This window comes from Protopterus annectens, chromosome 13.part0 (genome assembly GCF_019279795.1).
Source record: "Protopterus annectens isolate FY-2018-M chromosome 13.part0, PAN1.0, whole genome shotgun sequence".
Taxonomy (NCBI): domain Eukaryota; kingdom Metazoa; phylum Chordata; order Ceratodontiformes; family Protopteridae; genus Protopterus; species Protopterus annectens.
The window spans coordinates 823197728-823211156 of NC_056747.1; the positions used below are offsets into that span (position 1 = coordinate 823197728).

The 13429-nt window shown below is 38.6% G+C and overlaps 1 long non-coding RNA gene across 1 annotated transcript in view; it reads right to left on the minus strand.

Moving 5' to 3' along the window:
• Window positions 1-11226: 11226 nt before the first annotated feature.
• LOC122787694 overlaps window positions 11227-13429 on the minus strand; it is a 34374-nt gene continuing 32171 nt past the window's right edge. The window contains exon 4 of the long non-coding RNA XR_006362588.1: window positions 11227-12198. This is a non-coding gene — a long non-coding RNA (uncharacterized LOC122787694). The remainder of the gene's footprint in view (window positions 12199-13429) is intronic.

The window sequence follows — 13429 nt, forward strand, 5'->3', positions numbered from 1 at the left end:
TAACTCTGGGCAAGACCGCAATCCAAATTGTAGCTTGCTACAGATCCCTCACCATGCCCCAGGATTCCCACTCCTCATTTCTTAATACACTGGAAAATATTAGGGTACAACCTAACACCCTAATAATGGGCGATTTCAACTACCCTACCATTAACTGGGAAAACTACTCATGTACCAACTCTTGTGCTCAACGTTTTCTGGAATTCATAAATTCCAATGCCATGGATCAACAAATCCACACCCCCACCAGAGGCAGCAATATCCTAGACCTGGTTATTACCAACATGGGCAACCGGTGCTCCACACCAGAGGTCAATTCCTCGTTGGTCAGATCCGACCACAAGCTAATCACCCTAGACATCCACATCCCTCCCCCACCCCCATTAGGGAAGCCACAGTAAAAAATTTCTCCAAAGCCAACTTCACGCTTCTTAAGACAGAAGTGGCAAACTTCACGACACCCATGCTGACGGACAATAGAGGTATGACTGCTGAATCCTACACAAATGCACTTTATAAGCACTTACACAAGTGCATGGATCGTGCAATCCCTAACAGAACCAGGATGCTATCCTCCAAAAAAAGGAAGGCAATCTGGTGGTCCCCTGCCATAAACAAACTCTACAACAGAAGAAAGAAACTGTTGCAAAAAAGAGTAAAATCCCATGATTGGAGAAACTCCATGGTCAGCCTCAGTAAGAAGCTGAGATCCCTCATAAAATCCTCCAAAGCTAGTTATGAAAACAAAATCAACACTGACTCTAAAGACAACCACAAAGCATTCTATAGCCATGTCAAGAATCTTAATGGCAACACTTAGATCTGCTCTTAGTTACAGCACAATGGTACTAAATATACAGAACCAAATGATATTGCCAGCATCCTGGCAGATACGTTCAGTACTAACTTTACCCCCCTGTCATTCCCTAAAGGGCCCATCTCTATACCAGAAGAATGCAAGGTTCCTGTAATCATGGCTGTACAGGTAAAAAAAACACACTATCCAAAGCCAAGAACACAGCATCCATGGGACCTGACAACATCCCAGGCTGTGTTCTACATGAACTACAGAACAAACTGGCATCCTACCTAAGAACCATGTTCAATCATAGCCTCACCTCAGGCTATGTGCCCACTGAATTGCGCACAGCGACAGTTATCCCACTTCAAAAAGGGGGAGCCACCACAGACCCCGCAAACTATCGCCCCATTAGCCTAATGAGCCTGGTCTGCAAGGCTATAGAAAATATCATCATGGAACTTATAAACAATGACATTGGTAATCTCCAAACTCAGAACCCCACCCAGTTCGGGTTTGTAAAAGGCAGCTCATGTCTCCTAAACCTGATAGACTTCTTTGAAGCACTCACCAAAGCCGTAGATGAGAGTAAGGTGGTTCACACAGCCTATCTAGATCTCGTCAAGGCTTTCAACACCATCCCCCACTCTGGAATTAAAGATAAACTCACTAAACTAGGTATAAATCCTTATGTCACAAGATGGGTTGCCAACTGGCTCACTGACAGAACCCACATTGTGAAAGGAGCAGACTCCAAATCCAACTTCAGACCAGTGACAAGTGGAGTACTACAAGGTTCAGTCCTGAGTCCTCTCCTGTTTGGTATCTACTTCTCTGAAGTACAGGCCAACACAGAAGGTCTTTGGCTAACGAAGTTCGCAGATGACTGCAAACTAGGAGCCATAATCAAAACTCCAAAAGATGTGGACATCCTACAAAAGGGCCTCGCTGAGACAGATGCCTGGTGTCAAAGCCATGGCCTCAAGCTCAATGCCAAAAAGTGCATTGTCATCCCTTTTGGTAAAAACTCTCTACCCACGAACTACCACATAGGTGATAGTCTACTTAACACCGAAAGTGTGATAAGAGACCTTGGGACACAGGTGGACAGTAGTCTCTCCTTTGATAATCACATCACCACAGTAGTCAGGAAATCCTTCTACGTGGCACATCTCATCACAAAAGGTTTCTCATCCAGGAAAAAAGAGGTCATTGTTCCCCTCTACTCGTCACTCATTAGACCCATTATAGAGTACAATGCCCCTTTTGGTATGTACCTCACAAGACATCTACAACAACTGGAAAGGCCACAGAAATACGTCACAAAGAGGATTACTGGCCTCAAACAAATGCCCTATGCAGACCGTCTCAAAAAAACTGCAGCTTTACTCCATCACATATCACCTACTCAGAGGCGATCTCTGCCTAATACACAAAGCTATGTCAAACCCAGAGCTTTTAGACTTGCTCCACTTAAAGAAATCCCAATTCCTATGAGCTGCACACTCTAGGGACCTAAACCTTGTCACCACAATAAACAAAACATGCTGGAGGAATAGATTCCTGTCCCAGAGACTTCCCATACTCTGGAACAAACTACCTATCTATATCAAACAAAGCTCCTCATTAGCACTCTTCAAGAAAAATCTTGATGATTGGATGGGAGATAGGAAATTCACCCCGGGGATCACTTCTGTGGCTCTGCTCGACAGTGGCACAGGAAAATAATTTTCTTGGGTGGCGAAAGCCAGGGTACCTTTGGCTAGGCTTATATAGGCCCTAGGGCCAATAGCCTAGTACCTACCTATGAACCTATAAGGCAGAAGCCATACTGTGAGCTGGAAAGCAGATTAATGTTGTTTATGGTTGTAGCAACTGAAAATGAATGCATTTTTCCAACAATTTGAAAGTGGGGTACAATAAGGCTAGTAGACTGAAACAAACTGAATACAGCACAGGATGGGTCAGCTTCATGACATTGGACAGTATCTCTGTTTTTTGTAGACTTGCACTATTTCTTTCCTGGATGTAACAATTAAATGACCTAAGTGATGGCATGACAACTACGTCAAGCTGGTGATTTTAAGCAGCTGGGGAGGGGCAGGCTGTCAGTTGCTAGTTTAAGTTTCTTCAACAGCCTTCATATGAAAGTGGAACAGACTGATTTCAGCTCTAGTAAGAATAAAGAAATCTTATTACTAATTACAGGCTCAGAGCTGGATGACAAAGCAGGTGTCTCCGGACAAAAGAGTCAACGTACATGCTGAATCATTTAGCAAATTAACACTAGGGAGAACAAAAGAAAAGGAACTGAGTTGTTTGATTTTTACTCATGCTTCAGCACATGATTAACTCCCTCCCAGGACTGTCTTGGATTACTGCAGTTCTCCATATGATGATTTAAAAAGTATTCCTTCTTTCTCCAGGTGAGCATGTCCTTAGTACTTCTCTCTTCATTCCTGAAGTGAATTAAGACTAAAGGTACTTATGTTTATGGCATTCCTTTCACAATCCGTCCCTCTACGACACCAGAATTGTTATACCTAGAGTGATTTGGGTAGAGTTCAGCATCTGATGCTACACTAAAGTACACATCCAACAGTACTAATGTTGAAGAGGAACATATCATCAGAGTACTCTATATCTGTCTCTAAGTGGAGACGGTGCAAGTTCTCCCAAGTAACACTCTGAAGACTAAGAATCAACTGAGTAGCATCAAACATTTAGCAGTATGAAAATATGAATAGTGGTGTACCTTTTGGAATATGAATACAATATGACTAGTGGTGTGCTGTTTGGAATATGAATAAAGGTTCTCCTTTTGGAATATGAATAGGATATGAACAGTGGTATGCCTTTTGGGTCTTGATCTGGTCCCAAACAGCAAAGTTTAGATAGCAATCATTTTTATAGTTAACCATGATACTCTCAGGTGTGAATTTAAGGAATCAGTCCTAAGTACCATCTCTAGCAAAGGTTTTGTCAGTGCTGATAGTTAATGGGATCAACTAGCTAGGTAATGTCATCAAGCTGAGAGTACTGATCAGTGAACAATTCCCAGCCTGCATGTAGTGCTCATATAATTACTAGTTTAGCCCTTATAGTGATAACTAAATGAAGGAGAGTATTCACTGCACCTTTTTTTTCATGGCACAGAGGGATAGGGAGAGGCACAGGAATGGATAACATTTTACTCTGTTTTTTTCTGGCATGCGATAATTAGTGAGTTCCAATGCACTGAATTGTTAGTTAGCATTAATTAATGTTAGTTAACATTGTTAGTACAGAATAGAATTTCAACAAATGTTTGCTTTTTTCACTCCCAATCCTATGTAGTCCAGCTCACCTACAGAGGTAACACCCTAATGACAGGACTTCTGAATTAGGTAGGATGTGTGGATATAGCCAGGTCTCAGATACAGTAAGCAGGTCTGATTTGTATATCAAAGTCCAGCTTTAGAGAAGCTTACTACAGATACTGTACACATTAGTGTGCACCATCATAACAGCATGTATGTGGGCCATGTATCATCATAGCATCTGAGAGAATAATATCATACAGGATGGGGTATGGGAGTGGAGCAATACTGATATAGTGTTATGCTGCACGTGGCCTAGGTTGAGAATATATATATATCACTCCAGTCAATGCCCAAACCTGATAACTACAAGCATAAGTTGTTTTATTCATGCATTGATAATGCAGAGTCTTCAAGATGCAGGGTTTTAGTATGGCTGAAGTCTTAGGCTAAGGACATGCTAATGACTTGGTTTTGTACTTTTGGTATTCACTATTTTGAGGGGGTTTTTTGTGTTTTGTTTACTTGTTGTGTCCTTCTGACTAGTGAGATCATATTTCATGCATATTATTTTTTTATGTGATGAGCATAAACCTTTTGTACAGCTTTGCTTTCCATAGTGTGTACTGAAGTACTAGGTTTGTTTGCTTTGCATTTGTGCTATGGACTTCCTAGTTTTATGTCTGGAGAGTTTCTTATTTTACATTTTAAAGCAGGATTATTTCCTTTTGTGTTTGCTGGGTTGATGAAGATTGTATTGCACATTTTGAGGTTTATTGTACTTTATGTATTGGCGCTTTAGTTTTGTTTCACAGGCTTCCCTGAAATATAGAGAGACTCTCTTCACATTTGCTAAATGGGTGACATAGAGTGATAAGTTAGCAAGATGGACAGAAATATCTACTTAGAAACATGATAAAGCCACACAAGAAAAACACCTCATTAGCATCTCATTATCATGTCTCTGAATTGAGCACTGCACTGTCAGTCCTTCCCACCCCAGTGTTCTCCCTGATAGTTTTTGCAATGCATTAATATTGACACTCACCAATAGGTACACAGATACCAATGCACACATACATACATACACAGACACACATTCATGCAGCTACAAACAAGCTGCATAGCACTTACTCACAGGTTCTTGATAGCAACACGTCTGCCATCTGTAGCAGCATACTTCATAGAAATGGGCTATTTCATAAAAGGTCCATGTGGTTCTCTCCTCTAATGTCCAAGTGTTATAATGAGGAATCGGTTTATCATTCCATAGGCTGATTCCTTTGATATCCCAAATGTCTCCCCTGTGGGTTGCTGGAAGGTCCCTATAACTAAGATGGTCAAGAGTACATGTATGTTTCCACACAAGTAGGCATACTATATATCCCTCTCAATTCTACTGATAAGTACACATCATCTAGATCTGCTACAATATCCTTGCCCACATGGAAATGGCCCACGATCTGTCATGTGTACGGGTGACATGTCGGGTGCTTTCTGTGCCTCCTCTTGTGGCATAGCAAGCCACAACATATAACATTGTGAATGCTGGCTCCAGTGGCAGCTCCCAACAAATGCTGCAATTGTACCACTGTTGCTGTGTTTCCTAACATTGTGCCTATGGTTAGTATACCATGAATCACAGCATTTAAAACCAGTACATACCACCATGCACTGCTTTTCTGAATTACTTTTTCATGTTGGGTTCCTTCATTTAATTTCCATGTCATTATGCACTCATCATCATGTATTGCATAACATTCTACTTTGACCATTGAGAGGTCATGTTATTAATACCTGCAAATCATCCACACACACTGGATGACCACTACCAATGCTAATTTGTCCAATGACGTTCTCTAACCATCTGTCATTCCCAGCAAAGGTCTTTAAATATTGTATAAATTTGTCCCACTATATACATACACACATATCAGACTACATTATTATTAGTATAACTAAGAGGAACATGGAAAGAATCACAAACATCAAGGTATTTTTACTTTGCATTTTCTCAAGTAAGAATTCTGCGTTTTCTCATCATCTAGAAGAGACGATAAATATTTACGGAGTTTGAGTCTAAAGTATAAAATGCTTAATCACAGGATTTGACTGTTCTATTGAATGTTCCAACTACATAATAATTAAATTAAAATGTTATAAACCAGTTCCACTTTTACTTCTTTTGGTGACATTTTTTGTAGTGGCATGGATGTAATATGCCTAGTATTAACTGAATATTCTCTGCATTTTTGCAATATTATTCTCATTTGTCACTTGAGATGTTGAGGTTTTCCACTAATGGCAAAGCAAATTCAAACATAACTTAGATCACACGATATTAAAGTTAATAAATACATAGAGCAGCCAGAACTTAAATGAATCACAACTTCAAATAATAAAATAGGACTCGCTCTTCTCAAACATACATAAAAGTTAATGCATGCTAAGACATTGCTTGCTGTCAATAAAAGTTTCACACATTGGTGGCTTTTCAGAGATGGTGCAGAAAACTCAGAACACCAGAATAAATATTTGTTTACTTATACATCCTCAGTTATGCTATACCAACTATGAATGAAATGCTCAAGGAAAACACCCTTCATGAAGAACTCGAGCATGTAAATGATTACATGGCTTACAATGAACTCATTAATTTTTATGAGCTGCCAAACAAACGTTTTCATCATGACATCTTAGATGTACGCTAAAAATTCACCCCATTGCAGTCAGCATCCACTTCTTGTGTAACCAGTAACACAGATGAACCTTGAAATATGACATTATATCATCAGCATTTTGTCATCTTTTCATACTTACAACTTTTTTACTGTTCCCTTATCTATTTGCATACAGCTAAATCAGTTAACCAGACCACACAGGATTACTTCAATTTATATAGTATACCATACCATAGCGGACCACACCAAATAAAATGCCTGAATGAATGTAAATAGTGCTGTATTTTGTATGTAAAGTGTGCAAACAGAACTGATATTGTTAATATGACACTTTTCTTTAATAACTGAGAGGTGGTTCTGTTGTATTAGCCAGGGAACTGTTTCTGTCACTTTGAATGAGAATGTTGTGTTAAGAGCACAGAGAAACTTTGTTGTATTAGGCAGAGCAGATTTGCTTAACAAAACAATTAATACTGTACAAAAGGAAGGTTAAGGTTAAGTCCACAAAGAGTGCTGTTTCACGCTTTTTTAATTTCTCCACATCTTTTGGGTTTCTAATACTATGACCGGAATGGGCCACATTCCTAATTCAAATTATGATTAAAGTTCATGAAATTAGTATTGTTTCAATCTTTGATGTCAGCCAAAAGTGCTCTTCGCAGCACCTGCAGTGTGCCCAGTAATGACTCCTTCTGCAATTTGTATGGGGTTACATGTACTGGTAGCATATCTAAATACAACTGTAGATTCTTTTTTTATAAGACCCGTTGCTCCTACTACTATTGGAACTGTCTGGGTATCTTTCTTCAATATTCTTCTCGTTTCTGCCTGCAGATCCTGATATTTTATGACTTTGTGTCTCTCTGTATGCAAGACACTGTAGTCACTGGGTGTGGCGATTTCAATGATCAATGCTACTCTTGTCTTCTTTTCTTGGACCACTATATCCAGTTTTCTAGCATCTATCTTTTGAACTGTTGCTAATAGATGATCCTATGTGATGTAGACTTCTTCATCTTCTATGATGCTTTGTGGCTCATGGTTTCACCTTTTTGGAGAGGTACATGATATCTGAAATAGTGACGGGAAAGGAGACAGTAGTGTGAATGAAGACTTGGATGAGGATACCAGGAGAAAGCTGGAGATTGTTCTGTTATAGAAATCTGAAAGACAGAACTACTGAGATGCTCAAAGAGACAGAGGCTAGGTGAAAGTCTGTATCCCTGCTGTATGGGACTGTATTGAAGGTACTTTTTTTTTGTTCAGCCAAAAGACTTTTGATAAAGCAATGATCTACAACTACACTGTTTGTCTAAGACTAGTGATCGCTGCTGTTGTTACTACTCCATACTGGTGAATTGCAGTGACCATCTTTAACACACTTTTCCATGTCAAAGTCATGAAACTGTACAGTTCACTATCTACAAGAGGGAAATTTATTTTGAGCATATTCTTCCCTACCCTGACAGAAAAGAAATGCTGGAACAAAGAATTTCCCCATTGTGACAAGAGTTATATGATGTGTGGTGGTGAGATTTTTTTTTTCTTCTTCATGTTTGTTGAGTGCATCTGTGTGTTGATCCATTTACTGACAACTGTAGAACAGTTACAGGCCATTGATGCTACAGATAAAGGGCCAGTGGCAGTGAACATATTGTAGACTCTGCCAAGGACATTTCCAGCACTAAAACAAATAAGTATAAAGGAGGACCTAGAGGCATATCTTGTTACCATTATGTTGTAATACCAGTAGGAGTAATAAGGCCAAGTTGATTGGGCCAACATCCATTCAGCCCAGTTGACAGAAGAATGACTGAAAGCTTTCATTGATATAGCAAGGACTGAGTTTCATGGCTATGAAAATGGTAAAATGGCTTTAATTTCCACAGCTGGTGTTACTTCAGAGGCACAATCTCAAAATAACTAAATCAGTAAAAATCACATTATGTGCTATGAGTACCCTCAGGAGTGATTTCTACTTTAACTCACCCAAAATCCTGATCATATATGCTGTGCTACAAATGATCCCTATGCAGTTAGGTGGGTATCAAATTGGCTGAGGGACTGAACACACATACTGAGGGTAACAGGTACATTCTCGGAAAGCAAGAACGTAACCAGCGGAGTCCCTCAGGGATACATGCTAGGGGGCCTCTGCTACTTGCCATATACTCTTCTGATCTCCAAATCAAAAACAGAGATCTCTGGTTAACCAGCTTTGCAGATGATTATAAACTTATTGCACTGCACTTATTAACCTAATCCAACCCAATATAAATCCTAGATCACTTAGATCCTCTAATAAACTAATGTTAAAGATTACCCAAGCCCACAAGCATAAGGTACCTCACTCTACTCTCATAAAATTGCCATACTCTGGAACACTCTTCCTCAACCTATAGCTAAAAATCCTAGCTAGCATGAGTTCAAATACCTCCTTGAGGAACATCTAGCTAAACACTGGCTCTGCTTCTGCCATACTCCGGGCTAGTCAACCTGTTTCCAAAAAACAAGCCTCTCATTACTACTCCCTACACTAGCTCATACCCCACAGCTACTGTTATTATCTGCACATGGCTAATTTGCTTCAACATTATCTTTCAAATAGCGGCTAAACTGCTTACAATTAAACTGCTTCCATCCTAGGTTCTTGAAATGTTCACACATTGTAACCTGGACTGACTATTGGCCTAAAATATGTCTCCTTGCAAATTCTGCAGGGTCATACAACTGTTTCTGGAAACTTATTTCTTTTGGCCTTGATAATTGTATCAAACTATTTTTTTACTATTATTTTAAACTGTTAAAACATTTCAAACGTGACTAATTTTTGTTAATATTGTTACTAGTTTAGCTTTACTATACTGTATGTACATTACAAACATTATTAGTTTTTTTTTTTTATCTTTTGTCAGTATTGTTAATTTTTCTCTACTGCATTTCAGGAGCTTTTCTCCCCGGGTCTCAGCTAAAAATGGGCCCCGTGCCCAGTCAGACATTACCCGGTAAACAAAAATAAATAAATCATCAAATCTCCGTGTGACACGTAAATGTTAAAACTTAAATTTACACATGTTAATAGCTGTTATACAGGAAATGGACTGAAACTATATGATTAAAAGTGCAATATTGTTGCATTTGGTAAAGGATCCCTCAAGCCAGCTTACAGTATAAACACCACCCCACTCCAAAATGATGCAAGATACCTTGGAACATGTGTAGATAATACCTTCTCCTTTGATCAGCCTGCTGTGACAGTAGTTAAGAAATCTTTATATCTGGTGCTGCTGACTGCAAAAGTTATCTCCTCTAAATCCAGAGACGTCCTTTTTCCTACATATTCTGCAATGATCAGGTCCAACAGAGAATACAATGCCCCTTTTGGGATGAATCTTACTAGGCATATTATGCAGTTGGAAAAACCCCAGAGGACCCTAATAAAAAAGATCACAGGCTTAAAGGACTTGAGCTACCAGGACAGGTTGGAGGCCTTGTCTCTGTATTCCATGTCCTATAACACCTTAGGGTTGATCTGTGCCTTGCTTTTTGAGCTATTAGGGATCTAGCAATCTTGTTTTTCTTTCGGCTTTTCCTGGTTAGGGGTCGCCACAGCGGAACTCTGGCCCGCTAATGATTGGCAGTCGATTTGTATGGTGCCGAGGTGCCAGCCCAATGACCAACCTTCAACGAAGGCACACCCATTCAACATGTCTTTCAAATGCCACTCGACCGTGGGGAGGACATGCAGACTCCACACAGAAGGCGCTCCAGCTGAGTATCGAACGGAAGAACCTCTTGCTGTGAGGAGACAATGATATCGCTGCACCACCGCGGCTTAGGGATCTAGCAATTTAAGACCTCATATCTGCACAAATCAAACAGCTCAGCGAACGCTAGGACCAAATTTCTGAACCTGCTTCAACAAATAAACCAGTCATAGTGGACAGATTTGTCACACAATGACTACCCTTTCTCTGGAACAAATGTCAACTCTAGATAAGCAATGTGACACAATCTAGATTTAGACAATGTGATGGGTATTCACAAATTCACAACAGCATGACTTGCCTGTCACACCATGAAAAAGCAAGATCGGGTCTAAATGCAGGTGCTGGCAAGATGTAAATGGCCACATGGTCCAGCTACCCTGCATTTTCTACTATTTGTAAGCCACTTGAGATTTTTTTTTTTGATTGGTGAAAAAAGTCTTTATATCCCTGGTTTGGGAAGTAATCTGAATTACACCACTCTCATGATTTGAGGTGGAAGAGATGGATTTACACTTCATTAGTGTTGTCTCAACTTCCTTTGGCAATTCCACTTTACTACTCTTCACCAACTTCCCCTTTTAATCCCCACTGTTAGCAGGCACAGTGGAATGCATTATTCAATAAAGGTTGGACAGACAAACATGAAAGAAGAAACAAGCTTTTGTGGTAATATTTTTGGTATGTATTTTTCTTGAAGATTTCTGGTGAATAATAACAAGACAGAGGGAACAATGCATGATGGAAAAGAAAAACTACTTCAACATCAAAGCGGGATAGGAGGAACTTGAGGCCTTGAGAAGACCTGAAGGAAGGTTCTAGCGTTCTAACTTTACAATGGCGCCTTGTGCACCAGTACAAGTTTGAAAGAAGGCCAGTAAGAGACATCACAGTAGATCATCAGAGACAGACACATACAGTGAAATTTCAGGTTGGGAAACAAGACATACAAATTGAGTAAAACTCAAATACTAGCAGTTGCTGTTACATAGAATACCTGCTTCATAGAAACTGAGCAGTGACTGCAGTAAAATATATGACATTTCTAATACAAAATATTAAAGGTAAAGAAAACAAACAATGTAAGACAGAAAAAAAAAGAAAAAGAATGCATAAAAATAATTACAATCTAGAAAGCAACATTTAAACTTTTACTTCAAAAAGGAATTGCAGATATAGATGTGATTCTGCAGACTATGCAGTCTGTTCTCATACTCAATTTTAAAACTGTTTACTTTTAATATCTGTATTTTTGTGCATTATTCAGGAAAGTGGCTTGCTTGTTCTCTCACTGTTATGCACCAGAGGGGAAAAAAAACTGTATTTTGGCCACACAATTTTATAATGATTATTTTACCAGCCTCTGGTTTAAGCAATAATGAAGATCGCTATAAAAATAAGTAAATAAACAGTGAAGATGGTTTACATTAAATACTGAGAGGAACTGTATGCCAGGAACTTTGTCTTGGGTTACAATAGTATAGAAAACATAATTAAATACCAGTTCATTATCTTGAATGCATGCATTACTAAAATTACAATATTTCCACTGTTACTTAAAAACCGGGAAAAGCCGAAAGACACAAACAAACAAACTTAAGAACACTTCCAGGACTGTTTTTCTGTTGTGCTGTAGCCACAGCACTGATGCCCTGTAAAAGTAGAAAAAAGATGAGCACAATTACTTGAAGAAAAAGTATTCAAACAACATTTCTTTGTAGTGTCTCTGCCAAAACTGGCAGAAAACCCCTGTACTGCTGCTGCCATAAAATATAACTTTCCAATGAAATACAGTAACTTTAAAGTTAGATAATACTTAGTAGTGGGGTATGGAGTATAATACCCCCATGGTAGTTCAGAGGGGTCTGACCCAGCATAAAAGCCAAGCAATTGAGATTACACTTTGTAAAACCTTTTTTGATGAAGCAGGATTTTTACTGTGAAACATCAAACAGACTTGTTCCAAACAACTGTCACACATACACAAATGCTAGGTGAGTGTCATTTCAGAGAAAAGATTATAATTTCAAACCACACTGATTCGATTGGGTGAGTTTCTCTCACAATATGTAACTTTCTTAAAAATAGATATTCTTATATCAGTCTATGTAATCTCCTAATTATAGTATACTTCATTTGATGGAGCTTTTCTCCCCGGGCTTTCACTGAAAAAGGGTTTTGGGTCAGTCAGACAATCCCGGTAAATAAAGAAAATAAATAAATAAATAAATAGTGTGTGTGTGTGTGTGTATTTTATACATATATATATATATATAGAGAGAGAGAGAGAGAGCACACAAGCTTGCTACTTCACTACTTTTACACATTATTGGAATTTTGGATTTATATCAGATTTGCTACATAAAACATATTTACAAATATGCATTACAACAGAAGAAAACAGGACACATTTTTAAAAAAAATTGTTTCAAATCTCAATACAACAATAGTCTAGAACTATAACTATTCCGTTTTTATGAACCATTTATACACTTAATCTGCTTTATCACACCTCCTAGCTAGTTAGCTAGTCAACTACCCAAACTATCATGTAACCTGAAACCAATAATATTAGTGATGTTGGTGAAAATGGCAACATCTGTTTTAATACTAATAGCGTTATATACAAACATTTGACAGTACCAGACCAAGACATATTTTTGCCTTTATGTTTTATTTATTTGTTACTGTTTAAAAGTAAAATATTTCCTTTATACCATTTGATCAGATAATTAAGAAAATCTAACTATACTATGTAGATTTGTTTCTGCAGCTGTTTGGAGAACCACATCATAAATACTCAAGCCGTCATCACTTTTTCTGTCACTGAATTTGTGCAAAAATGTCATGTTATACAGTATTAAACAGTCCACCAGAACCAAC